General features: G+C 33.8%; 1 long non-coding RNA gene across 1 annotated transcript in view; it reads left to right on the top strand.

Annotated features, from left to right (window-relative positions):
* Positions 1–18,609: 18,609 nt before the first annotated feature.
* The window catches only part of LOC125615498, a 263,521-nt gene continuing 255,936 nt past the window's right edge, over positions 18,610–26,194 (top strand). Inside the window, exon 1 of the long non-coding RNA XR_007346118.1 lies at positions 18,610–18,737. This is a non-coding gene — a long non-coding RNA (uncharacterized LOC125615498). The remainder of the gene's footprint in view (positions 18,738–26,194) is intronic.

The raw sequence follows: 26,194 nt of genomic DNA, 5'->3' as shown, positions 1-26,194 counted from the left end.
TAGTCACTACATTGTATTGGTTCAAATACATCATACTTCACACAATGTGAATTAGTGAAATGTTACTATGTAGAGGACACTTAAACAAACCTCCAAAAAACATCCCTGTAATCATGATCTTGGAGAAGGGGAAATATTTTTACTCTTTACTATTTTATTCTTCAGTAGGTTAGATCCTGAAACTCAACAGAAGGGTGAGTATACATCCAACTACAACATTCTACTTCCCCACCTTTCTAGGAACCATGCCCCTATGTTGGTGGAAGCCAAAGATCCTGGAGGCAAATTGCCCTTCCCCCTACATCCTTGTTATCTTCTAAATACACTGAGGAAAGTAGGAGAAAATGAAAAACACAAACTAACTTTTTAAAAATTGCTTCTAAGGGATGGGAGTCTTATCTCTTCACCATAAATGGCCTGCTACTATGGGAAGAATAATGACTATTTAAAAAATTTCATAGCTGACCAATTAAGCCAATATGTACAACTCAAGTCAGCTTCTTGTTATCCTCTAAATCATGAACATGGTAATGAGGTTTAATGCAACTGCTTAGAAGAAACTTTGATGGTATAAGAATCAAGGTCTAAAAGCNTTTCCAAGAAATCTCCATACTGCTTTCCAAATTGGCTGCACCAATCTGCAGTCCCACCAGCAATGTACAAGTGTACCCTTTTCCCCACATCCTCGCCAGCACTTGTTGTTGTTTGACTTCCTAATGGCTGCCAATCTTACTGGAGTGAGATGGTATCTTAGGGTGTTGGTTTCATCTTCTATCATCAATCACTCTTGACAAAAGTTAAGGTATAAACTGAGTTTAATGTTCTGGTGATTGATGGAATTTACTATTAACTTATTAGCTGTATTTTACAGTTTATCGTCCTAAATTTTAAATTATTGATTTATTCTGTTAGATTTTTTAAAAGACTTTTTGTTTTTTAGTTGTAGATAGGTGCAATACCTTTATTTTGATCAGGTGCTGAGGATTGAATCCAGTGCTCAGCGCATGTAAGACAAGCATTCTGCCACTGAGCCACAACCCCAGCACATCTTTTAGATCTTGAAAATTCCATTGAATAGTATTTCTTTCAAGTAGTTACCCAAATTCACAAATGCTCATATTGCATTGTTTTTCATATTTTCAGAATAGATCCCTACATCATTATCTGTGTTTATATTTCATAGCCAAAATGTTGAAATGTATGATTTGCTTAATTTACTTAATTTAACATATATTCGTTAGTACATAAGATTTCGTTGCCATAAAATTAACATCAAAACTTGTGAACTGATTATTTATTAGTTCAATTTGGTAAGGTTAATTTACTGTTCAGAGTGACTTGTGGTGAAAATGGCATCTAAAACTGTATCCCTCATAAAATCAACAACAGCAACAAAATCTGCCAAAATTGTTAAAATAAAATTTTTTAGAACTCTGGAAATCAGCCAAAGGTTTATAGCAACACAGAAAACATTTGTTCAGCGAAAAACTGATGAGGGTTGGTAAAAAGAGCAAGCTTTGTATTGTTTTAACTTAACCTCATGTCCCACTCCTCAGTTCAGCAATAGTCTTGGGAATAGAGGAAGGAAACTGAATTCTCATTAGCAGAAGGAGTGGAATGACCAGCACTGGAAATTTTTCAAATGTTCATACCCCAAAAATTAATATTAACTGATTTGTCTGATGACCCAAGTGGAAATGCTTGTCCTTATTTGACCTGACACTATCAAGCTTGCCCAATGCTCAGGTCTCTCTCTAAAGAGACCATTTACTGAGAACATTTGTAGGCAGGTGTTTTAACATTGTATTAAAAGTGATGTGGCTAACAGTTGGGAAAAACCATAGATCAAATCTTACAGGAAACAACTAAGATACCACGTAGCCATAGGAGCTTTAAAAAGGTATGACATATTCCTAATCCAGAAGATCATGCACATGCTTAGGGTTGTATGCATACTCAGGAAGTATCTGAGGAGGCCTTAAACTCTGAGCTGTTGTTTACCTTGAAGTTCTGCACAAGCAGGAAGTGGAAAGGAAGGCAGAGCTGTAAACTGCCCCCAAATGCAAACAAAGCCCCTGAACCAAGTCTGGGAGAATTATTGATTTTAGGCATTTAAGAAATTCTGTCTAACTTTAGCTGATCACTAGAGTAGAAACTTTAGTGGCCATAGATGACAAAGGACAGAGACTTTACAGAATTATTTCAGAAGGATTACTAAGCAAGAAAATAAGTGATTAATGGTAAATTCTATCAATCATTTAAATAATTAGTAACATGAATCCCTCACAAAGTTTAGCAGGCAAGCCTGTGCTTATTCACATCATGAAGGAAGAGTCTGCCAGAAAGAGGAAAAACCCATTGATTGAGCATTGTATGATTAATTTTGTGTCAACTAGACTGTGGTTTGGGGTGCCCAGACATTTGTTTAAATATCTTAGATGTGTCAGTGAGGGTGTTTCCAGATGGGATTATCATTTGAATCTGCCGAGTAAAGCAGATTGTGTAGATGGGCCTAATCCATTCTTTTGGAACTCACAATAGAACAAAAATTCAAAGAATAGAATAAAAAACAAAGAATTCACTTTCTCTTTCTGTTTTTATGCTGGGACATTGGTCTTGTCCTGCACTTAGATAAGAATTTATACCTTTGATTCTCCTGGTTCTCAGTCCTTCAGCCTCAGACTGGAACTTACACCATTATCTCTCCTGGGTCTCAGGCCTTTGTACTAGGACTATAGCACTGGCTTTCTTGGGTCCCAGCTTACAGACCACATAATCACAGCCTTCATAATTACACAAGCCACTTTTTCTATTAAATCTCTCTGTATCTGTCTCTCTCCTTCATCTCTCTCTGGAACTGGTTGGTTTATCTGGAGAACTCTGACTTATATAGACAGCTTTCACTCCTCTGCTTACATCACAATTGGTATAATTCCATTGTTCAAAGCAAGTCATACAGTCAGGCCCAGAATCAGCATAAGGAAGGACTCTCCATGGGTACAGTAAGGGATGTTGTCAGTCATTTTGCAAACAGTTTACCAAATTAGGTAAATTTCCTCTTTTTTTTTCCCTCCATGGTAAATCCAATAATTTCCGAATGACTTTCCTGTAGATGGTGGATATTGCTTATATTTGTTGTTTCCCTGAAAACTGGGTACATAATTTGAATTTATCTTCTATACTCCCTAAAGCACTTTAAAGCATGATTGTTCAAAATATATTCAACAAAACCAGACTTAAAATATACTTAGTTATAAAATGTGTATAACAATGGTTTGAGTTACCAAGATGGTAAACCTGAAAGTTTGTAGCATCTAGGTTGCTTATATAAGTTTAAGATACATTAAGTACTGCAACCACACAAATAGTCCTAGCTGCATAAGATACAACTAAGTACTGAAATAACAGTAACAATAGCAGAAGCAGCAACAGTAGTGACAACAGTATCTATCAAATTAACCAGTCAATCCACACAAAGCCCTGTAAGTTTGGTTCTGTTTTTCCCATTTGCAGGCAGAGTAAATGGAGGCAGAGGTTTGAGAGAGGAATGAAGAGGAAAGGAATCAGTACTTTTGTTTATTACTTTGGTTTGTCCTGAAATCACCCCATGAAGTTCCTTTTTTTTTTTTTAAAAAGTATTTTTAAAATTATACATGGACACAATATCTTTATTTTGTTTATTTATTTTCATGTGGTGCTGAGGATCGAACCCAGTGCCTCACATATAAGAGGTAAGTTTTCTGCCACTGAGCCACAATCCCAGCCCCATCCTAGGAAGTCCTGATGTAAGTGCACCCACTGGGTGATGCTCTCAGATTTCTGAACCATCCTTAGACTCTGCTGGTGCTGTCATCTGATCATCATCTGGTCCCCCTGTACCTACTACTTGCTTTCTGGAAAGTGGGCTTACCTAATCTTAAATTCAGGAGGCAAAAGATACATTGAAAAATCCTTGTTGAAATTATAAGGCTAAAAAATAACCTCTTTGAAAAATAATTTTGTTCAAACTATAAGGTTGAAAAAAGAAACATCAACCAAAACTGTCAGCAAAATGGGAGGCTGTATGAACATACCGAGGAAGGGTCTCTGGCTCACACTAATGTTAGGGCAGTAGACTCTTCTACCCTGAAGGTGTTTCATCAGTGTGAGGTTCTGTCTTATTGTTGTATGTTTTAGCAGACAAACAGAAAATGATTTGTCACATTTTTGAAATGAGAGTATAGTAAGGTGAAACACTCATTGAGTCACATTTGAAATTATTTAAATGTTTATGTCATTAGGAAAACAATATTGGTCTCTCCAATATTCACTCAGTCTTATTCAAGTCATTTCTTGAATTTGTGGATAGTTTTATTGAAGAACATCATAACTAAATTTAGAAATAACCTACTAGGATGTGTTACTTTATGTATTACTTTATGAAATGTGCTGCAGTCTTACTAGAATGGAGTTAATACAAAACAATTCTGTACAGAGTTCCTTTTAAGAAGGCTATCGCTGAAAATAAATATTTTCAGTGTATCTTAAATAGATGTGTTATGCCTTCCCAGTTTTAAGGAAAGTTCTATTAAGATGACTTTATTAAGTACAGATAATTACATACGGTTATTATAAAGAAAATCATTAAAACATATCAGTGAGATTCTAGTTAAAAGCATAAAATAGAAAAAGTTTCTGTTACATATAAAATTTGAAATGCAGCTTCTGAAAAGATCAGAGTCTGGAATCATCTGTAAATGGAGCACATGTTTCTTCAAATACAAAATTTATCATTGTATTCCAAAGTTCACTTGCATTCAGGAGAATTTAAATAATTGAAACATTTCAAATATTTACATATTATATATTTGGTATCACACTGCATACCTGAACTCTGTTTTCCCAGTAAAGAAAGAAAATCCAAAGGCCAAAGTAATTGAAGAATGACATACCTATTTCAGAAAAGCAAATATATGACTATATTTGTTAAATTCCACAAGTAACACAAAGAGTTTAACTTTGGTTTGCTTTAAGGTAGGGCAGGAAGGAGGGAAAGAGTCAGAGGCTCGCTGGTGGGCCAGGCAGACACTTTTCTTAGGAAGTCAAAGAAAACATTGTTGACAGGAAGCAGAAGGTTATATGGCAGGGAGATAAAGAGAGGGAAATGGAAGATAAGTGAAAGGGCCAAAGGAAAGAAGAGAGAGGTATAAAGAGAAGGACTGGATGGGAGATAGAGGGAAAAAATGGACAGAAATAAAATTAAAAGAAGAGTCAGATATGCGTATGATTTTAACAAGATTCACATCAGATGCCATCTAATCAGAACTCTTTCCAGACCACCTAATAAAAGACCACATCCCAATTACAATTATTTATTTTAATTTATTCACAGCACTTATTATTTCCCAAAGTGGGGATCTCAATTGTCAATTTACATATTTATCCCCAGTCTCTCTTCTCCAGAACATTAAGAGCTTGTATTTGAGGTCAGGGCCATTACCTTTTTTGCCCCCTGAATCTAAAATGCCTCAAAAATTAATGTTTTTTGAGCATCTACTGTATGACTAGCAAAGTTCCTAGCATCTAGTAGGATGCCTGAAGATGAGGAGAACATCAGTATGTTTATTTGTTTCTCATACTACTTTCCAGCTGATGAATGAATTCTCAGAAGTCCAGAAGTTGAAAGTCTGCACTTTTTCTTGTGATAAAGTAGGGACTTCTCAGACTGGACAAAAACCAAATAAAAACAAAATTGTTCTTCTTTAAACTTATTATATATGACATAATTTTAAAAAAGGAGCTCCCTGGGCTGGGGTTGTGGCCCAAAGGTAGAGCATTCGCCTAGCATGTACAAGACCCTGGGTTCCATCCTCAGCACCACATAAAAATAAACAAATGAAGGTATTGTGACCAACTAAAGCTAAAAAATAAATATTAAAAAAAGGAGCTCCCAGTTTACTGAGCATTCCTACATAATGAGTGAGTAGTTTTCTTCTTTTTGCTTTGGTTTGGGGCTTAACAAAAGGTTCTACTCAATGTCACCTTTGTTTTATTTTTTTTCCCTTTTAGTAGAGACTTGCTTACTTCTATATTTACTTGTTCACTCCCAACGCCACTTTGCTGAACCCCTTTGCATGACATAGAAAACACTGGGTCTGAAGAATAGTGATTTTCAATGTTTAAAGTGTTTAGATGAAAAGACAGACCCTGATGATTTTTCAGATCTTTGAAAGTCAAGTGATTAGTATTGGAATCAAACCTGCAGTATAGAAAAAGAATAAGGTCACTTCACTTACTCAAAATATAGCCACCTATTGGGTGAAACCTACAAGACCTGTAGAGTTTTTTGGTAATAAAATTTAAAATTGAGGGCTAGGGATAGAGCCCAGTTGGTAGAGTACTTGCCTTGAATGCTTGAGGCCCTGGGTTCGATCCCCAGTACCAACAAACAAACAAACAAACAAAAAATTAAAATTGAAAATAAAGGTGTTCAGCTAAAACTGTGAAGTATACTTTGAACTGAATGCAACTACCTGTGTGGGAACTGCACAAAATACCAGTTAATAGACGTTGCCAGTTAATAGTCATAAAAATTTTTGAGAATATTTCTGGGCCTCTATTTTAATTGCTACACTCAGGCACCTCTAGAACCAGCATAGAAGTAGAATTTGGACCAGGAATGGTGCTGGTAGAAGAAATAGGAATCCCATTATAGCCTAGGCCTCAGGACTTGTGTACAGACACCATATTTTGGGTTGTTTGGTTTGCCTGAAGGCAAACACATTTCTGATGTTTGAGGGTAATGCAATCTGCCTTTATTAGAGGAGATATAGAATGAAAGCAACCAGATGTGGATGGCCTCTGTGGAATAGAACAAGGTGCCTTTGGCCAAACAAAATCCAATCTTTCTGAATTGCTTATGACATCAAGCCAGCTTCCAGAATTAGAGATGAGGTAAGGTGTTATGATTTGAGTGTTTGTCTCCTCCAAAACTCAGGTTGAAATTTAATTGGAATTGTATTAAAAGGTGAGTCTTTTAATAGGTGACTAGGCCATGAAGGATCTACCTGTAAATAAGGGCCTCTTGAGAATAAATTATTTCTTGTCCTTCTGCCTTCTGCCATGGGATAAAAAAGTATGAAGGCCCTTACCTGATACTCATGCTGCATTTTTAGGTCTTACCATCTCCAGAATTATGAACCAAATAAATTTTTATTGTTTATACATTTCCCAGGCTCCGGTAATTTGTTATAGCAACAAACAGACTAAGACACAGGGTATAAACAGGAACTATGAAGGTAGTGTAAAATATGTTGTCTTCTATACTATCATCTCTTGGTTCCATGGCAGTCTAGCATCTCGAATATGTATAATCTTATTTTTACTTTTAGTTTCAGAAAGGCTCAGAAGGTGATGACATCTTAACTCAATTTATCAAGTCCAATGTTAGTTGATAAAACATAAAATAGCAGTTATCAAAAGTACCAAGATTGAAAGAGTTTGTGTATAGTTTGAGAAACCTTTATCTGAAGTGCTTGGGACCAGAAGTGTCTATATTTCAGAGTTTTTTAGACTTTGGAATATTTGCATAGAATTTGCTGACTTAATATTCCTAATCTGAAATCTGTATGCTACAAAGTCCAAAACCTAATGGTCAATCTGTGCCATAAAAGAGTCCTCCTTTGTAAATGACTTTTAGACCTATAAAGAGACAACCCAATCCAACTTAAAAGAAAATGAACTATAGACCACATATTTTCTTTTTCTTTATTATTATTATTATTTTATTTATCTATGACAGAGGAATGCATTATAATTCTTATTACACATATAGAGCACAATTCTTCATATCTCTGGTTGTATACAAAGTATATTCACACAAATTTGTGTCTTCATACATGTACTTTGTATAATAATGTCCATCACTTTCCACTATCATTTCTAACCCCATGCCCCCTCCCTTCCCCTTCCACCCCTCTGCTCTATCTAGAGTTTGTCTATTCCTTCCATGCTCCCCCTCCCTACTCCACTATGAGTCAGTCACCTTATATCAGAGAAAATATTTGGCATTTGTTTTTTTGGGATTGGTTAACTTCACTTTCATTATCTTCTCTAACTCCATCCATTTATCTGCAAATGCCATGATTTTATTCTCTATCATTGCTGAGTAATATTCCATTGTGTATATATGCCACATTTTTTTAATCTGTTCATCTATTGCAGGGCATCTAGGTTGGTTCCACAGTTTAGCTATTGTGAATTGTGCTGCTATAAACATTGATGTGGCTGTGTCCCTGTAGTATGCTGTTTTTAAGTCCTTTGGGTATAAACTGAGGAGAGGGATAACGGGGTCAAATGGTGATTACATTCCCAATTTTCCAAGGAATCCCTGTGCTGCTTTCCATATTGGTTGCACCATTTTGCAGTCCCACCAGCAGTGTATGAGTGTATCTTTTTCCCCACATCCTCACCAACACTTATTGTTATTTGTCTTCATAATAGCTGCCATTCTGACTTGAGTGAGATGAAATCTTAGAGTAGTTTTGATTTGCATTTCTCTGATTGCTAGAGATGATGAACATTGTTTCATATATTTGTTGATTGATTGTATATCATCTTCTGAGTGGTATTGGCACCAAAACAGACTGGTAGACCAATGGTACAGAATAGGGGACACAGAGACTAACCAACAAAATTACAATTATCTTATATTAAACAAAGCTACCAAAAACATACATTGGAGAAAAGATAGCCTCTTCAACAAATGGTGCTGGGAAAACTGGAAATCCATATGCAACAAAATGGAATTAAACCCCTATCTCTCACCATGCACAAATCGCAACTCAAAATGGATCAAAGACTTAGGAATAAAACCAGACACCCTGCGTCTAATAGAAGAAAAATTGGCCCTAACCTCCATAATGTGGGATTAGGCTCCAACTTCCTTAATAAGACTCCTTTGATGCAAGAATTAAAATCAAGAATCAATAAAACAATAAATGGGACTCAAACAAAAAAGCTTCTTCTCAGCAAAAGAAACAATCTGTGAGGTGAACAGAGAGCCTGCATCCTGGGAGCAAATCTTTACCCTTCACACATCAGATAGAGTACTAATCACTAGGGTATATAAAGAACTCAGAAAGCTAAACAAAAAAAAAATCAATAAATAGACCACATATTTTCAAGTGCATTAAAGTTTTGTAAGACTTATAAACCATTAAATATATTAAAGAATTATACAGTATATAATTTGTCTTCAGTTACTTCTTCCAATGCTCTCAGAATACTCATCCTATAGGAATTTTGGCAGGGTGCAGTATTAGTTGGGGGAATTTTCCAGTGAGATCTTCAATCTGGATGCAAGCCTAGTGCCCTTTACCAGTTACCAGAGGAAGCCTTCTGAGCTGATCACTGAGTTCCTATATTACTTTATACTTTCCTATAAAGAGAAAAGAAAAGGGGATACTCACACCGAATAAAATAATGGCCCATATCCTCCAAAGGTAAGTTAAAGTTGCCTGACTGGTGTGAACCCAAGGACATTTGGTATCGGAGGAAGACTCAGAAGCCTTAGCAATAGATACGTTAATTTTAAACTCTAGTTCTACTAAGTGGCTCTGAGCCCTTGAGAAGTAAAATTTCTCAGTCTCCTTTCATGCATATTTCCATTTGCTCAGTTTAAATCCAGGGCCATGTTGTCATGGGTTTTAGGTCATTGTGAAGAACCAGAAAATTCTAATGCCTATACAGTGCTCATCAGATTCTTGATATGCCAGTCCTGAGAACATGGGAAGGGAAATTCATGGCATTTGATAGAATGTCAGAGGAAAGATGAATGGGATGCAAACATTGTGGGCAAACAGTTTCTTCACACACTACAAGGTAGAGGCAACTCAGCCATCTGTCTCCATTGCTTCTTCTCATCTTCATGGCCCTCTTCATTCTCTAGTTTCTGAAAGTAATCGACTTCACAAAAGACTTTGAGTCAGCAAGGTGCATTTACATTACAGGGTGGAGGGAAGGAGTTACTTTCTGGAAGTGTATAGAAAATTGCCACATAACAATTTTAAACCTATGAAAGTTTAAATATATGTTTTAGATATCCCTGTTACAGCTCAGATTTTTATCATTACACTTTTCAAAGAAAACAGTACTACATATATTTTACTGTGCATGATGAATTTTATTAGAAGATTTATTTGAAAACAATCCCTAAACTTGCAAATTCTGACTACAGAAGGCAAGGAACCAAAGATGCAACATAAGTGACATGAAATCTTATTTTTATTTGAAAACAGTAGTCCATGTAGATTTGTGTTACTGGGAAGTGAATTATATACAATTTGTGACTTCTTAATTTTTGGATAGTTTCTCACTAAAAATGATAACTTGATCACTGTTCTATAAATTGAGTGCTGAAAAACGTAGTATTTAATGTTAGGAATAGCTAAGTGAATGTAAAAGTCACGGACATGCACACATTTCCTCGTGCTTCATGTATTCACCCATTTCCCAAAACCCCACAAAACTCTGTAAACCACTCATCATTTTACCATTGCTATACTTTTGACTTTTCCAGATTTTCATGGCTGGTGTTTTCCTTTAAAAGCATAATCACTAGCAAATATTTATTAATGCTCTCCCCATCCCACCGTTCACCCACCCACAGGCTCACTGTGTTGGGGATAAAACCCAGGTTCACGTACATGAACCTCTGAGCTATGTCCTCAGCCCCTTACATTTAGTAAGTATTCACAGTGTGGGTTTTCCTATACAATGTACTCTTCAGAAGTATCTTTCTTTGTTCTCAAACCAACCCTATTACAGCAGTATGATTATCATCCTTATTTTATAGGTGAGGAAACACAGAATGGCTAAGCACTACTCCTGAAGTTGTACATGGCTAATAAAAGGACTTTTCAGTTTAAAACAAGGGCTATTGGAGCCTAAAACTTTTGTCCAACCATAATGTTATAGTGTGAAATTCACACAGAATTAAGAAAATTAGAGACAGAGTGCCTACTCCAGAATGCTTCTTTAGTCTATTGTACTTAGAGGTTCTCTGCACAAAACAGTGAAACTCCTTTATAGCCCCCAAAATGTATGACTTTGGTAGAAAAAATATGCCAATACCAAAGAGTAAAGAAGGAGGAAGGAAGGCAGAAACATGTCAGGTCGAGGAACTGGTGCAGTGGCTGTGTTAGGTTTTTCTAGAAGTCACGTAATACCCCTAATTCCACTTACCCTGGAAAAGTTCATTCCAGGGGTGCACATTTGTTTATGATTTTTCCTTAGGGGGGACTGTGGTGTTCAATGCTAGTATATTTTTATTCACATTATAAATTTACTCAATAAAATAGTCATGTTTAAAGTTTAGTTCTGTACATTCTTTTGTAAAGTGGCTATTAATGTAGGCCTCAACTATTATTCACGCCATGTCTTTTTTTCTTTACAAAATCTCAAATAAGGGTCTTTCAGCAGCTTCCCATCAAACCCCTCAAATTAGCCATTAGATAAATTACTGTAGTTAAAATAAAACCAACTTTTTTTAATATTGAAAATGTTCTAATGCGAATTCAACCTATGAACTGATGGATAAATCAAGCATTCTGAGTATTTATATGTCTTGGAAACCAAGAATCAAATATTTAAATGATCATTTAGGATGCTGATGTGAAGTTTCTGGCAGAAAAAAAAAATCATTCTTCCCAGTGGGAAAAAAAAGATTAATTTTCTTTTAAAAAGTGAAAGATGACAATGTATTAGGAAACACAAAAGATAATGCCTATGCAAAATTATTTGCAAATGTTTCCCATGAAGCTGTAGCATCACAGGTGGAAGTGAATGATGTAGCTATTCTCAGTGTGAACTGCATCATGACTGTGTGTACATGACTCTCAATGGAAGACAGTGTTAGGCATTGCCTTCTTCATTATCAAGAGGCTTAATTTGTCCATAAGAGTTCTTGAAAATAATTGAATTATTTTTCTAGGCCTGCCATAACAAAGTACTATAAATTTGGTATCCTAAATTAAAACAGAAACGCATTATCTCACAGTTCCTGAACACAGAAGCTAGAGAAGAAGGTGTTGGCAGGGTTGGTTTCTTCTGAGGGCTGTGAGGGAGAATTTGTTCAGGGTCTTTCCCAGCTTCCTGCAGTTTGCTGGTCATCTTTGGCATTCTTTGCTTTGCAGATGCCTCACCCTGATTTCTGCCTTCATCATTACATGCCCTTTCCCCCATATCTTCACAGGGTCTTCCTTTTGTGTGTGTGAGACTCTGCATCCAAATTTCCCTTGTATATAAGGACACCAGTTGTATTTAAGGTAGGTATGGATTTGGAGCCTTGCTCAGGACCTGGCTTTAACTTGATTACCTCTGTAAAGACACTGTTTGCAATGAGGTCACATTCTGAGGTATTGGAGGTTAGGAATTGAAAATGTCTACTTTGAGAGTCCCAGTTGGACCCCCAGTGGTATCACGGAGATATCTGCTGCCAATACAAACCCTGACAGCTGTTTCATGCCATAATCTTGTTCCTTTTTCTGGTCCTTCCCAATCACTCTCCTCTCAACAGTTTTTCTGGATGACTTTGGCTGTAAGAATGCACTGGGAAAGAATGAGGCTGGGGTTTACATTAAGCAGGAGACTGAGATGTTTCTGGAAAACTTATACAAAATTTATTCTTTGACTCACATGAAAAGATGTAATTTTTGCAAATGTTCTCTATAACATACTGATCAAGAGGTCACACTCTGGGTTTGGGCCAGTTTATGGAAAAACTAAAAGCACTGTTTCCTTGGGAAGATTATTTATTATCTCTGAGTTCTAGAGCCTTCATCTTTAAAATGGGGATATTAATATTGATACTTATTTCATGTAATTTTTTTTGAAAATTAAATGGGATAATTTATGAAAAGGGTTAAGGATAATGTTTTTCATATAATAAGCACTCAAAAATGTTATTTCATATAATTGTTATGTACTTATTATTATTTTTGTTCTCCAAAGCAAGGTATAGGTTTCACTCTTAAGGAGTTTGCATTTTATGAACTACAACTTGAAAATTGATATAAGATTTTATTCCAAGTTCATTTTTATGTCCTTAGGATTTATTTCTCTTTTTTCTTTATCCTTTCTTTCTTAGAAATTTCACTTCACTGCTTACAGTGTCACTTCTATATGTATTACTCTGAAATCCTTATCTTTATCTCCAAACACTTTTATGATACTTATCATATTCTACTTTGGATCAGAATTATTTACAAAAATGTATATTTCACATTATGAGGAATCAAAATAAATTATCTTTATATCACCTACAATGCTTAACAGGGGAGCTGGCATATAGTAGGTGCACAGTAAATATTTGCAGATGGATGTTTGAGATGATAACTTAGAATTCAAAGTCAATCCAAATGATTCAGGACTCAAAACATCTTTCTGACTTAAAGGAAAAAATGATTATTTTCACTATTCTTTCTTTCTTCTTTTGAAAAAGCACCTAATCCTTATCTTTCCTCAAATCTTGTGGCTCTGGAGGTACAGCCAATTAAGGGATCTTCTCCAATCTTGGCCACAGGGATGGGCTTGTTCGCAGGCTGAATTACTCATAGGGCCCTTAGATCTGGCACAGTAACTTTTTAAAGATGAGTATGTGTTTTGTTCAGTGTTCAACAGTCTTCCTTGAACTTTCTTTATGGATATGGAAGGAGAGAGCAAAAGAGAAATATATAATTAATTACACACACATACATATATATGTACATATATCTATATTTAATTGGTGTACCCAATATTGTGTAATTTGAAATTGTAGGTAGTTTTGTCTTTATAATACACAAGAGGTTTGTCTGCACCTATACAGAACATGGTGAACCCTCAGAACAAAGGAAAGTGAAACTAGCTAACACTTATAAGTCCTCTGGATCCAGCTATTACTAAACTCAGATCTACCTATGGTCTTTCCAGTTAACTTTTTATTTTGCTTATGCTAATTGTAAGTTGTTCTTTTCTCACTGGAAGATGATGATGATGATGATGATGATGATGATGATGATGATGATGATGATGATTTGTACTAGGGATTGAACCCAGAGGTGCTTAATTGCTGAGTCATAACCTCAGTCTTTTCAAAAATTTTTATTTTAGGACAGGGTCTCACTGAGTTGCTTAGGGACTCACTAAGTTGCCGAGTCTGGCCTTGACATTGAAAACCTCCTGTCTCAGTCTCCCAAGCCACTGGGATTACAGGCTTATGCCATTACGCCAGGCAATTGGAAGAATTTTGATTAATACAAACAAGTAGTTTTATTTCTCAGTCTCTTTGCTTAACATACTCCATTGAAAGTAGTTTATATTAGCAAGTAAATTATTTTCTCTATGTATTCAAGTAGCAAAATCTTACTGAATGTTTTGTTTTTGTATGGACTTTTAGTGAAACAAATGGATCTGAACCTTTTATGTCCAAAAGAAACCATATTCACACAATTAGTACTTCAAATATTTATCTTCCATGCTTTGAATAGCTTTTGTTGCCCTAGGATGTGGCATGAACAATATTATTAAGCACCATATGTGTGTGTACTGTGGAAGAGTTAGTAGATGGTCTCTTTCCTCATGGAGCTCATAGTGTATCAGAGAAGATAAGGAATCCATACACAAGCCAGCAAAATAGAACAGTACCAGTATCCAGTCAATAATTCATGCTGGACTCAGAAGGATGTTTGGAATACTAAAAGATAAGAGGAGGTGGGGAAGAGGATTGGGAAATTCCAATGGTGACATGGCATGAACAAAAGTAGAGAAATGGAAAGTAAAATGCAAATGCATAATTTAGAGGTCAATGATTCATCATCCATTTGGCTTGGGAGGTGATTCCTGTAGGGAAGAGATGGAGCCTAAAACTGAACAGTTAAACTGTGGTCAGATTTTAAGAAATATCAGGCTATGGAGATTTTGGCTTAAGGGCAAGGAGAGTGGCTAAAGCATTTGGGTGGATGGGAATTTCAGTGGGGTTGAGGTAATATTTAGGTGTCTTAGGTCACGGGTCTATAGTCCTCTGCCCTAGGGACTTTTTAGGGTAGAAGATACAGGAGGGGGTCTTGCCAGGAGCTATTGAGACACTTGAGGCATGAAGTAGTAGTGAGTGCTCAGATGTGTTTAATGCCAAGAAAGGACAAGGAGAACACATGAGAGGAGGCAAATTGGGAAGAATGAAACAGACTGGATGAATGAGATGAGGCAATGAATTTTGAGCTATAGTACAAGGTAGAATTTGGGGAGAGAAGGGAAGAATTAGGAAATTTATAAATTCTGTCCAGATAGACACTGATGCAATTGTGTATTTACTTTATTGTCATTTGGTTAATGTATTTCCTCATTATAGAATAGATGCTCCTTTAATTAGAGGACCATTTCAGTATTTTCAGTTGTTTCTTATCTATTATTAAACACAGTGCCTGGTCCATAATAGGGTTCAATAAATATTTGCCAAATGAATGAACATTTTGCATGATTTATAAACTTCAATTCGGTATACACATTAAATTAGCAACATTTATTTGAGTTGAAAATAGTATATAAGTTTGGAGCATATTGGAGTATTGAAGCAATTCTCCAAGAAATGTTATAGAGCTAGTATTTTTTCTAATCTCATTGAAGTATGATTGACAAAATTTTATTTATTTAGGTTTAGGTTATGTTGTGATGTTTATATATATATATATATATANTATATATATATATATATATATATATATATATATATATATATATATAATGTTTGTCATATATAATTTAATATATGTAATCATTGAAAAATGATTGTCATAATCAATCCATGTCACATATCCATTCCCTTTGTTTTTTTGATGTAGTGAAAACATTCACAATCTACTCTTCTAGCAATTTGAAGTACACAAAACATTGTCATTAACTATAGTCACCATGCTTTGGCAGCAGCTCTCCAGAACTTATTCATCCTATCACTGAAAACTAGTACCCTTTGACCATTATCTTCTCATTTCCCCCATCCTGGTCCCTGGTAACCATCCTTCTACTCTATTTCAAGAAATTTAGCTTTTTAAGATTCTACATGTGAGATTGTACAGTATTTACCTTTCTGTGCTTGGCTTATTTCACTTAGCATAATGTCCTCAAGCTTTATCCATATTGTTGCAAGTAAAAGAATTTCTTTTTTTTAAGGCTATATAATAGTATGCATGCGCGCGCGCACACACACACACACACACACACACACACTACAATTTCTTTATCTGTTGACAGACACTTATGTTGTTTCAATATCTTGCCTATTGTGAATACTGCTGAATACTGTCCAGAAATCTTTTTGAGATACTGATTTCATTTCCTTTGGAAATATGCCCAGAAGTATAATTGCTGGATGATATGGCAGTTCTATTTTTAATTTTTTTGAGTTACTTCCATACTGTTTTCAATAATGGCTGTACCAATTTATATTACCACAAGCAGTGTGCAAGGATTCCCTTTTCTCCACATTCTTGTGAACACTTGATTTCTTTTGTCTTTTTGGTAATATTCATTTTTACTGGACTGGATGATATCATCTCATTGTGGTTATCATTTGCATTTTCTTCATGACTAGCAATGCTGAGCATCTTTTCATACACTCATTGACCATTGGGTTTCTTTTTGAAGAAATATCTATTCAGGTACTTTGTCCATTTTCTAATTGGATTATTAGCATTATTAATGTTGAGTTATATTAGATAGTTATATGTTTTGAATATTAGCTACTTATTAGATATGTAATTTACAAATATTTTCTCCTATTCTGTCAGTTCACTTTTCATTTTGATGATTGTACCCTGTGCAGAAACTTTTAATTTGATATAGTCCCACTTCTTTAGTTTAGCTTTTGTTGTTTTAGGTGTCAAAAAAAAAAAAAAAACAATTGCTGAAACAAATGTTAAGAAATTTCTCTCTTATTTTCTTTTAAGAGTTTATGGTTTTACATCTTATTTGTAAGTATTTAGTTCATTTTGAGTTGATTTTTTTGTATATACAGTAAGAATGAACTTTTTTCTGTTTGTGTGTGGACATCCAATTTTCCCTACAACTTTTATTGAAGAGTATATAATTTCCTCAGTGTGTATTCTCATTTCTAAACAAAGAAGAAAATAATATCTTCGGGAAAATGTTTCTGAAGTACTCAATGTTAGAAAAACATAAAATTCAAAATATTTATGAAGTCAACCACAAGATTATAATTTGCTTTCTGCTCTGCTGAATCCTATGTCAAGGAATTCTTGCTCTATAAAATTATTGTGCAATTTTCAATTTTTGCCACACTATGTTACTGGAAATTATCCTTAATTTCTGCTTGAACATCTTAAATTTTGGAGTCACTCCTAAATTCAAATGCCAGCTGTGTTTCTAACTAGGTATATGATTTTAGGCAAGTCACTATCCCACTGATCTTCAGTTTTATCTCTGAAATGGGAAAAATAGTGTGTACCTGCCCTCTTCATTGTATTGGTATGAAGATTAGTAAGATATTGTATTGTAGTTTCTGGCATGGTGCCTGGCACATGGAAGGTAGTCAGTATATATTTTTTATTATTACTTGTGCTATTACTTCTACAATTATTAACTTCATGCATAAACTTTTCATAGGAGGGACTACATCTTATGCATCTCAGACCTAATGTTCAACTTACTGTAAACCCAACCCTTAGCACAAAGATGTTTGCAGAATTGAACTAAGATCTTCCTATTGAGGATTGCAAATGATAAAAATTAAAATCTATGGAAGAAAGGAGTTCAGTGTGTGTAATTATTTAGTCATGCACTTTAAATTCAGGTTAAACACACATGAAGGTCAAAGGATACTTTCTAAATATTACCTATACAGAGAGGTGGATTTAACTATAAATAGAGGCACTGGCTGGGCTGGGGATGTGGCTCAAGCGGTAGTGCGCTCGCCTGGTGTGCGTGCGGCCCGGGTTCGATCCTCAGCACCACATACAAACAAAGATGTTGTGTCCGCTGAAAACTAAAAAATAAATATTAAAAATAAATAAATAAATAGAGGCACTGGCAAACATATTCTAGGAAAATAATGATGAGATTATACAATCAAAAGGAGATCTTTACTATTACTTTGTTAAAAGCTGACTACATATATTCAACTCTGTGAGCCCTTTTTAAACATCCCTGTAATAGGAAAACTGAGTTGCTATTATGAATCTGTGCATAACAAATAATGCATAACATTACTTAGCTTATGTAATGACAAAAATGTGTGGAATAATTGGCTATGTTATAATAAGATCCTTTTCTGCTACATCATGTAGATGTGTTATATCAGAAGGTCAGTGTCATTGGTATTTCTATTGGGGAGCTTTCATTTAAAATAACACATATATTACAGAAATGATTTTTTCAATAATGACATAAAAAGTAAAATTGTTATGCATTATAGGAATAATTAAACATTTTTGTACCAATTGCTGTACTTTAGGCTGAATAATGCTAGTCATTTTGGTACTCTGCTGAAGTCCCCTTTTTGAGCCTACACTGAACCTGTAATACTTATGGAAAGAGTAACCATAGCAACCTATATTGATGTCACAAGCTCAGGCTTCTGACTTCATTGCATAATGCAGTAGCAACTGGATTTGCAGCAGAAACACCCTGCTAAAGAACAAGTATCTTGATACACAGCAAAAAGGACAAAGAAAAACAGCAAGTTGTAGGGGGTTGAATCCTGGATTGTGAGTCAGATTGCCTGAGTTCTTATTTTAACCCTGCCTCTCACTTGTTGCCTTGTTTTTGAGTAATCGTGTTTACATGTGTGCACTGAGATTTAAAGCAAAAAATCTCCTGTGTCTGCGATGAACATAGCAGAGAAAAACCCAGAATATCTAATGCCTTGCATTTAGTAGAAAGCTCAATAAAGCTAAAACATCTTAAAAATAACTTGGAAAGGAAGAAATTCTAGTGCCTTGTAATAGGTAAATAGCTAGCTCATAAAGATAAAGAGGACACTTTGAAATAAACAGCATATAGCTAGGTTTTCTATTTTTATTTTTTTTGAAATAATAATGGGTAAAGGACAAGATTGATGTCTCTGTCTTAATTTTAGCAAGAGTACAGAAAACTCATGAATATGTTACTATATTAATATAGTTATATTTATTTAAAGATTTTTTATATACTTAAATTAAAAGATTAATCTGAATCTATTAATGGGTATGGTGCTTATGTTCATATTGTATGTATTAAATAATAAATGTTTCTTAATTTACCATATAAATATTAATGCTTATTAGAAAATATCTGAATGAGTGAAATGAAATTTCATGGAAGATGAAATTCTTTAAAAATACTAGTGATATCTTATTTTTAAAAGAAAAACCTGACCTTTCCATTAAATTCTATAATCTATTCATTATTTCCACTGGTCTAGTTTTTTACTATAAATTTTAGAATTGAGATACAAATATTTTGGAATTTGAAAATACATTTAAACTCATTGACTTCCTTACCAAAAACTAAGGTGAAAACATGATATAGTTACTAATTTTGACTTTATCCAAAGCAACAAGGTTGAACATTTTAATAGAGAACCCTTTCTACTCCTTCTTTCCATGTGTTCAATCATTTCAAAATATCAGCAAAAAATTTACCATGCCATAAAACTTCATTAGCTCAATTCTATGTTGAATAAACCTCATAAAGATATAATTTGTCAAGTCTCAGGAAAAATTTGTTACTATTGAAAAATGTAGCATGAGGTACAAGTTGTGAGAATGTTTTTTGAACAAGCACTTAAAGAATGCAACTTAATTCCATATTATAATGCAGCACATGCATCTTTATGTGTCTTAAAATCCTTGTAAAAATCTTTCAAAAATGGAATTTTCATATAGTGTTTTGTAGAATATTAAGAGTGCAAATTAATTCTTTCATTATAGCTATCAAGCCTATATAATCATCAAATTTTATTTTCATTTTCTTTTTTTTTTGATAGAGTTGGGGATTGAGGCCACAGCCTCACATATGCTAGGCAAGCACTCCAGTACTGGACTATACCACTAGCCTGTGATTTTTTTTTTTTTAATACTGGCAAAAACTTACTTGTGTGCTTGTGTGAGTTTAATTCAACAAGTTTTTATTGACTTTAGTAACACGAAAACGTCCTAATATATGTAGCAAAATTTTGCAAAAAATCAGGTAGTTTTCTCCATTTTTAAAGAAACAATCTTAAGCCAAGAGAGCAATATTGGTTACTCTCTGAACTCTACTTGGTCCTTGTGCTAAATTCCACCATTTCCTAAACATAGCCCTTGAAATACTGGAGACTCAACACCCACTGCAAAAATCATCAATTATCAAGAACTCATAATTGTAGAAGGAGATTCAAGGTTGTTTTTTTTTTTTTTAAATCAAACTGGTCTGATATATTTTAATCTGTTTCGCAAAGTTAATTGGGAAAATAATTTAAACCTCAACCCTGTACTTGTTCTATCACATCAGATTGTCTTCACACTGCTTCATGACTTCCACCCAGAGTCACTTCTCTGCCTAATGCCAACAATTCTGCACTATCCATCCCTCAAGATCTATCTGTTCTTTTGGCAAAATTTGTGACTATAAATTCAATTTGGCTACTGATGGATATTCAGTCAAATTCACTCGATATTACAAAATGTCTATAAATGCAGAAGTTTGTAGTATATAAAAGGTAGTATTTTTAGAAAACTTTGCTAGGATGACATTAGTTTAAAAAGTAAAACAACTAGAAAACAAAATCAAGTATATGGTATTGCAGTCAAAACAATGCCTAAGAACTGAGGGGATTCCAGGAAAAGAGATAATCAGAAGCAAAGAGGCCACAGACTTAGACTTAGTACAAGAATATTTCTTAGCAGAAGTAGCTAAGGTGTTTGTCCTTCATAGACTTTGTCCCATGTTTTCTTTCTTGTTGTCTGTCTTGCTTTCATTCTCTTCCGGTTGCACATAAATCTTGTTTATTGCTGAAATACTAAGTAGAATAGTTGAGCAAAAGTAAAATAAAAGGATAATCCTATGATCAAAAAAAGTATCTATAGCATCTTTTGCAGATTCTTTTTCAAACATTTTAAACTTATATGTAGGTTTAAATATTATCCTTAAAAAAATGGAAGTGCATTCTGCATATGGCTTTATAACTTTTATTCTTATGTGACAGTTTTTATTCTTTTTATTCTTATGCAACAATGTTGTGTGACTATTTTTCTGTGTTTATAATTTGAGACTTATCTGAATTTAAGTTACATAAAATTCTATTGTTTGGGTATACTATAATTTATTTAATCTTTATGCTATTCTTAGATCTTAGTCAATTCCCAATTTCTTGCTAGTATAATATATATAAATTAGAATATACACATAATTAAGTGTATATATGCAGACATATCTGTGCTCTTAACATTCTTATTATACAATCTTGAAAACTGTCCAAAATTTTATTTAATTGAAATTTTTTTTTGTTCAAATTCATTGAGGCAAAATATACATATGCTGTCATTTTCTGATTGTAAAACCCTAGAAGTGGCATTGCTGTGTTAAAGGGTATAACTTGTTGACAAATTGATTCTAAGAAATATATCAGTTGAAAATATTATTAGAATGAGACTTATTTCCCCACTTTCATACTATTGCTGAGTATAATTTTTAATCACAGCAAACTGTTAAAAAAAACAATAGTACTTTTAAAACTTTCGTTTTTATTTGGGATCTTGTGTTAGTAAATTTTCATGTGTGAGTTTCATTCAATTCAATGTAGAGTTCTTATTTTAGTTGCTCATACATGTCCTTCAATTAGTTACCAATTGAATGTTGGTCTGTTTCTTAGGGATTTATATAAATTTATAATTTATATAAATTATAGCCTTTATATTAAGGTTATAATTGACACATATCACATTAACTTGTGTTATAATTAGCTATCTGTCTTTTATATCTGGTTTTCATTTGTTTCTTTTTTTCATGTTTTTATGTACATAGTATGTTTTTGCTTCAGATTTTGGTGTCATAACTCCAAAGATCATATAAATATTTGCCTACTTTTCCTAATATTGATTTTCTTTTCATTTTATTGTTTTTTTTTCTTTCTAGAGTTTGTATTGACTTAACAAGTTTAATTTCATTTAAATTTTTTCCCAAGTATCTTATTTTTCTTCTTGTCATAAATTTGTATGTGGTTTTAACAATTCTGCTCCATGATCTAATGTCAGTATCTTACTGTTTTATTTACTAATTATGTTAAGCTTTTGGTATAATACTTACAATAATTTCATAAAATGAATTAGAAAATATTTGCTTTCTTTTTAAATGAGTATACATAAAGGGGTATTGTACAGTAATTCTTTTCTTTTACTTGCCTTTTTCTTTAAGTGTTTTATTTTTGTTGCATCTTCATGAGTTTATTTTTAACTACTGTGTAATATTTGTTTCATTGAATGTATAATACTTTGTTATCTGGCATTTGCATTAGTCTGGTTTTTTCAAATGCTTTATATTCATCTAATTAGATGATTTTTTTTGAGAGAGAGAGAGAGAGAGAGAAGAGAGAGAGAGAGAATTTTTTTAATATTTATTTTTCAGATTTCAGTGGACACAACATCATTATTTTATTTTTATGTGCTGCTGAGGATCAAACCCAGCGCCCCACAAATGCCAGGCAAGCGCGTTACCGCTTGAGCCACATCCCCAGCCCACCCACGAGGTGATTTTAATTATTTATTTTTTCTTAAGAGCTGAATGCAATTCATTGATAGATATTCTAATGATAAACCACTTGCATTATTGCATAAATTCAACATAGTCATGATAGTATCATTTTCTGCACTGCTAGGTTAATCTTAATGGTATTTTGTTTAGGATTTTTCCACCTATAGTCTTCTCAGAGATTTTTCTTTCTCATATTTACCTAATATTTGATGTTAATATCATACTTTCCTTAAGAAATGAATTTGGGACATTCCTTAATTTTTTTTTTTTTTTTTTTTTTTTGCTGGAAAGGACATTTTATCTTTTATATACTTACTCATTACTGGTAAAATTGCCTGTTAAAAACTGTGGGCTTTTCTTGTTGTTTGGGAGAGGTGTGACTCCTTGAGTTTTATGGTAGACTTGTGTTCTTGGTCTTATTTGTTTTGAATAGGAATGGAAAAATATTTAAATTACTGATTTGAATTTACTTATAGTCCTACTCATGTTTTCTATTTTTTTCAACCCATTTCATTCCTTTTTCCCCATAAATACTAAAATTGAACAATTAAGTATATCACTTATGGTAACTTTGAAATTATTTTGTTTTAGAGGTCTGTTCATTTAGAAAAGATAAAAACATTTGAAAAAAATATGTAAATATATGGAAAGAACATATAAGATCTAAATTATGATTTTCCAACCTATTTTAATTTATCTACTCCAATTTCATTGAAATACAGAATTGAAAACTTGGGACTTACTGAGTTAATCAGTCCTATTTGGTATGTTTTATTTTTTTCCAGAAATTTATTCATTTTCAAGTGTTTATTAATTTTCTGTATTAAAAATCTGAGCTATAGTCTTTTTAAAAAATGTTTTGTTTCTTTTTAAAAATCAGTATCACTAGAGATGGTACACACATTTTATCAGTCTTCAGTGTACCAACTTCTGGCTTTGTTAACTGTTCTTTTTATCTTTTCCTGTCTAATAGAGTACCCTCAATATTTAGTGGCCTAAAATAACCACCATTTCATTACATCTCATGATTTTGTGGGCCAGAAAATTAGGCAGAGTTCACCTGGGTTGTTCTTTATCTCTTTTTGGAATTTACTGGATTTAAGTGTTGATATTCAGCTGTTGGCTACTCTGATTTTGAAGAAACCAAAGATCAGGCTTTACTCATATGCCTGGTGTTTTATTAGGATGCTACAGAGTTAGTCTTAGCTGGGTTTCTTCTTTTGTCCCTGTACCACAGGACCTCTTCCTATGTCCTCTCCTGCAGAGTACCAGTCAGACTTCTTTCATTGCAACCAAGACTCTAAAATGTTTCAAAAGATGGAAAGTTAAGTTGCAAGTCCTCTTAATGGCTAGACACAGAACTGGCAGGGCATCACTTTTGTCATAACCTTGGTCTAAGGAGTCACAGAGAAAAGATTCAGGGGAGGGTAAATATATGCCTTCTCACTGGAATGAACGTTAAAGAAATGGTGCCATTTTCATTCTATTACAGTGATCCCATTGCTTTTTAGCTTTCTATTTCAACAATCTGTTCTTTATTTCTTCCTTCCATTTTCTTTGTTTATAATCTGTTGAGTTTCCTCTACACTCTAACTTCTTAAGTTGGATGCCTATATAATTTTCACTATTTCTTCTTCTAATAAAAGTACAAAAGTCTTCAATTTTTGTCACTATTGTTTTTACTGCCTTTCAAGTTTTAACAACATTCGTAATGTGCTCCCCATTCAGTTACAAGTAATTCTAATGATCTATTGTCATTTCCCCTATGACTTGTGATTTATTTAGGCACAATTTTAAAATTCTAATCATGTAGATTATTAACAATGTATTTGCATCCCAACAAGTAAACAGATTTATGAATTAATCAGGAGAATTTGAATACCCACTAGATATTTGAGGAGTTTAAAAAGATACATGAATATATTGTGGCAATATTTTAAAAACATGCCTCCTTGCTGGGGTTGTGGCTCAGTGGTAGAGCGCCTGCCTCGTACATGTGAGGCCCTGGGTTCGATCCTCAGCACCACATAAAAATAAATAAATAAAAACAAATATATCTTGTCCATCTACAACTAAAACCAAACCAAACCAAACCAAACAAAAAAACAACCACAACAAAAAAATGCCTCTTTTCTATGGAATTACAGACAAATATTTATGGATGAAATTTGTTCAGAAAAATATGTATGGGAGTGAGTACACAGATGATAAAAGATTGGCTATGAATTAAGCAATTGTTGGATGATACCTTTACAATCCATATAGTATTTCATCTACTCCTGCATATGTTAGAATTATTTTGTAAAGAAGTTAAATATTTATCTCGTAATGATAGTTCCTGATTGCATTGTAGTCAAAGAATATAGAATGTAACACACACACACAGAGACATATGTGCTTACACATGTACATATGGAGAATAGCTCTATATATTCAATTTTGATAAATGTACCATGTGTTCTTGAGAATAGTATGAAATATCTATATGTATCTATCATTTATCCTATCTATCTCTATAGATAAATATCCATTAAATCAAGTATGGTTATCTAAGCTTGTCATGTTTTAAAGATCTTTTTCCCTGTTCAGACTTTCAATAATGAGAAACATGTGTTTTATTTTCATAATATAATAATTTGTTAATTTCTCTCTGTAGTTCGATGACTGTTTTGCATTGTGTAATTTGAAGTTATTCTCTGGGTTAATATTATGTAGGTAATTTTTGTATGTAACTGATTATTTTAAACTTTATACTTTAGATAGTGTGTTAACTTTTTGTCACTATTACCACGATACTGACAAGAACATCTTAGAAACAATCAAGTTTATTTGGGGGCTGAAGGTTTCAGGGGTTCAGTTCATGGGCCTGAACAGCATGGTGGAAGGGCAGAGGAGCACTGCTCAGTTCATGGCAGCCACAAAGGAGAGAGAGAGGAGAGGGACTGAGGGACAGAGGGAGGGAGGGAGAGGGAGTAAAAGAGGGGGAGAGAAGAAGTTGGGGACAAAACAATTCCCAAGGGCATGCCCCCAGTGACATACTTCTTGCAGCCACACTCCACCTGCTTACAGTTACAAACTAATCCATTCAAATGAGTAATCCATCAAATTTAATCCTCTGATTAGGGTATAGGCCTCATGATGTGATCATTTCACCTCTGAACATTCGTGCAATGAGCAACATGAACTTTTGAGGGGACACCTTACATCCAAATCAGAATAGATAATATCACTTCTTCCTACTAATGTTTCTTTTAATTTGTTCTAATTAGATACACATGACAGCAGCCTACTAATGTTTATTATATTAAAGACTATCTTTATAATATAAAATAGCTCCTCCAGTTTTAAGTTATTATTTATCTGGTATATCTTTAAATCATTTTTTGTTTTTAAATTTTAGGTATGTCATATATATATATATTCTCTCTCTCTCTCTCTCTCTCTCTCTCTCTAT

This window comes from Marmota marmota, unplaced genomic scaffold (genome assembly GCF_001458135.2).
Source record: "Marmota marmota marmota unplaced genomic scaffold, marMar, whole genome shotgun sequence".
NCBI classification, from domain to species: Eukaryota; Metazoa; Chordata; class Mammalia; order Rodentia; family Sciuridae; genus Marmota; species Marmota marmota.
This window is presented reverse-complemented; position numbering and strand designations above follow the sequence as displayed.